At 39.5% G+C, this 3,952-nt stretch overlaps 1 protein-coding gene across 3 annotated transcripts in view; it reads right to left on the reverse strand.

The window, feature by feature from the left end:
- Nucleotides 1–3,952, reverse strand: part of LOC109521738 (ras and Rab interactor 2) — a 42,580-nt gene that overhangs the window by 37,422 nt on the left and 1,206 nt on the right. The gene's annotated exons all lie outside the window — the stretch shown is intronic.

A 3,952-nucleotide genomic window follows, 5' to 3' on the forward strand; every position in this document is an offset into this window, starting at 1 on the left:
GGACAAAAACGGCTTTCAGCATTAGCTTCCATGTTGATAGAAAAGGACTTGCTAATGGACCTGAAAACTGTACAACAGAGCCACTGAAGTGTTCCTGAGAAAAGAAAGGATGATTTTATTTATTTTCAAATAAGCAGACGCTGTGGAGACCTACATTGGTGAGTCAATGAATTTTATTTTACATTTCTTCTTGTCATTTTATTTCGTTAGTATTAAATTCATGGTAACGAAATAAAATGACAAACGTGTATCAAATAAATCTGCTCACCTGCAATTTATAATGGCGCATTGTAGTCACCTTCGTGCACGAAAGTTCGTTCAATCTCAGCTGCTCAACATTTTCAGTTATTTTCCGTTGTATTGCCGATTTTCAAAATGCAAATGATCTGTTTACTTTATTTTCAAAGAATAGTTTGTTTTGTTATTGTTTGGTTGGTGTCTTATATGAAACTGCGACATTGCGCAATTTATTGGACAGACTTGTTTAAGATCACACAGCGTAATTTGGGTGGCATTTTATTTCGTATTTTTAAATCATCTTTTTATTTTTGACTATCTGTAAATTTAGTTTCCTGCTCTTAATTGTGAATGCATACTTGATGGTTTTAAATGCTCCTGAAATTAAGTGCTGCCTGACGAGCCTCCTATACAGTATTGTGTTCATGTATGTGACGTCACTGAAGGCCTAAGGTTGAAATCCACGGCCCGCCACTCAAGAGCAGTAATCGGAAGTGCAGTGTTAATGCCTTAATCTTGCATCCATCCATTATCCGAACCACTTATGCTCACGAGGGTAGCGGGCATGTTGGAGCCCATCCCGACTGTCTTCAGGCAGTAACTATTTATGTTCTCATTCTTGTAAATTAGATTTTGATCAAATGCAATATGAATATCATTGGAAGGAAGGGAAATCTATTTTATATTGATAAACGTATCTATACAAGTGTGTATGTTTATTAAAATCCAGGGCTGAAAATAAGTTCCACTCCGACCCTGGAGGTATGTCCCATTTTTGATGAAAACTGCTTCATGACATAATTCATCTACAATCAATTCAACACAATCTACCAAATTATTTAAACCCAATTCTTTGTTTATTGTGCCCATCTCTTGTTCTTCGACCAACCCAGAGAATGTCAATTTAACAGACCGTCCTTCAATGTGCCATGGGCCTGGTTTACATTCATCAATTCAGAACGTTAAGAGATCACATCTTATATATACAGTAATATACTAGTCCTATTAAAACTAGATATAGGAGAAATTAAGTCGATCACACCCCTGTCCAAATGGCAGGTATAAAAAGGACTAAGACCAAAAGACAAAAGTTTTTTCCACTATTAGTATTACCTATAAACTGTACAACTCAAATAGAGAGAGGAAGTAAAAGAAGTGAAAAAAAAATTGGTTGCATGAGTTCACTTGATATTTTTACTCCGATTTTTTTTTTTCAATTGGCTTGTGAAGGTGAGAGGTCACATTAATGGTGTAAAAAGTATTGAAATTATTTAGCTTGTTTTATAAAACAAAAACATCTGGCATTTGAACAGGGGTGGAAAGACTTTTTAAATCTCTAGTAGAGTGAAGTTTAAAAGCGGAGGCTTGTTATTCATTACTTGAAGGCACACAGCGAAATGGGACACCGCACTCACGTTTACACAAACTTTATTGTTCTTTGCTGTAAAGAGCAAGCAGGACCGATCGTGTATGAGCTTCAATTTTAGGTCTACACCAAGTAATTTTCTGGCAGAGTAGTTTGTGATAGACTCTTCTGAGCATAAAGACAACATTTGTTTCAAGACAGACTTGGATGTATGGTTTTGTCGTTACGTCTATAGACAAACATGGGAGAAAGAGAAGGTCAAAGAGGCCTTTAAAGCAAGATGACGTTTGACGAAGCACATCTGCACAAATGGCAAAGTAATCCTCGCGACAGCACCGCTGTATGAGACCACAGAGCAGAATCTGGGTCAGTGGTTCTGCCTGATTTCAGCTGAACGGACTGGCCCACGTTGTTTTGGTAGCTGAACGGACTGGCCCACGTTGTTTTGGTTAGACAGGAACGTTTTTTTTTTTTTTTTGGAATGCAGAGGAATTCGACTGCTTCCTTCCCTCAAGAACAAGAATAACATGTCAGCATTCCCGTGAATATCATCTTGAAATGTTCATGGTTCACCCTAAATAAATTGACAGCACTTCTGCTCTCACTGACGCCTTCGAGGGCTCAAAGTGCTCACACGCTTTCTAATTTCAGTATCCAAATTATCACAGAACTGAGGGCAACTGCGGATTGAACATGCAACCTTTCAGTTGCGAGATAAACACTCACACCTAAATCTAAAAGTAAAAAATTTAAAGCACTGCACCTGGTTTATCCAGTGTGTTTGTGATGAGACAAATTCTATTCTAATTCAAGAATGGCAACTTTTGGTGCACACAAGAGCCATGTAGTATGCATGTTTTATCCATACCTCTGTGAAGGCCATACCGTCATGAAAATCTTTCAATTGAAAAGCAAACATGTTTAGAATTCATATTTATACATTTCAATGAAGCATGCCAGCATTCAGACATGTATGCATTTACTTTACAAGTCAATATAGCTTAATTTCATAGGCGTGTCCAGCCCGTTTTTAAGGGTGCTGAAACATGCAAGTCACATTGAGGGCTCGTCAACCAAGCGCAATGTCATCTGGTGGCGTCAAATGTGGTCGCTTCTTGGCAACACACAGTAAAATGACCACAACTCCCAGGGGACTGTTAACATTCATTCTTCTGGCTAATTTTCATCAATGACAACTTAATAAATTATATAATTTTTAGGATAGTAAGGCCAAACAAAAAAGATAGTGTGTTTCCGGTAACAAGAAATTTCAGCATGGGGTCGGTAGGTCGGACAAAGTTTTTTTTTTCTTTAATCTCCCCCCCCCATCAAAAATTTAAACAAAATAACTATAAAACATGAAACAAGAAGACATTGAACCCACCGCTCCGCGGCCAGCGCTGCCGCCGTCTATTTAGTTTTCTCCCCACTCCGGACTCGGGGGCCGGGGCGCGCCGCCGCCTCCGCCGTCCTCCTCCGTCCTCCTCCGTCCTCGGTTTTTACTCGGCCCGTGGTATTCATCAAATAGTTCACTTTATTTTTTCAATACATCAATGGATGCTATTTTCTTAACATTACGGTGCGAGCACGCGACTGTAACACAGAAAACTGTTGTCGGAGTTCGCGGCCGCCGCCACGTTTCAATGTTGTTGACAGACGACAGGGCAAACGACGCATGCGCTCAACGTGAGTATCGCGAGAGTTTGCACCGATGTAAACCCTCTACACAAAAATGTAGAGGGTTGTTTGAAAAAAATGCCAACCGTAAAGTTTTTTTTCGACGTAGAAATTCTCGGTCAGTCGGGTTACCGGAAACACACTACTTTTTTTTCTACGCCAAATTTAACGATTGTGGGCAGCAACGGTGGGCAGCAAGCTCCAAATAGTACAAAATTGTGTTTGGAAACTCAAACTACAAGGGTTTTTTTACTATGTACTGTATTTCCTGAAAAGTTGCCATTTTCAAGGTGGGGGGATTCTGCATGACAGCAACTATATATAATGCCGCTTCATAGTATCTCACATGCCTTTGTCCAGCACTGGAGTGTAGACCAAGACATGTGGGTGTATTGATTTTGGTGCTGAAAAAGGGCCATTCAAGGGGCACTGATTTATTTACAGATTGCCCCACAAATGATTGATATCATAAACAATTAATGACAGTTTCATTTTCCTCAGAAAAAAAAAAAACAATATAATGAACTTGTTCATGAAAACTGGACCATTTTGTCAAATCTAAGCTAAGGTGGCTGTGTTTTAGTGGGTCATGGTGGGCCACTGATGGTGTGTGTGTGTGTGTGTGTGTGTGTGTGTGTGTGTGTGTGTGTGTGTGTGTGTGAGTGTGTGTGA

The sequence above is a fragment of the Hippocampus comes genome, unplaced genomic scaffold (genome assembly GCF_001891065.2).
Source record: "Hippocampus comes isolate QL1 unplaced genomic scaffold, H_comes_QL1_v1.1 scaffold158, whole genome shotgun sequence".
Lineage (NCBI taxonomy): Eukaryota > Metazoa > Chordata > Actinopteri > Syngnathiformes > Syngnathidae > Hippocampus > Hippocampus comes.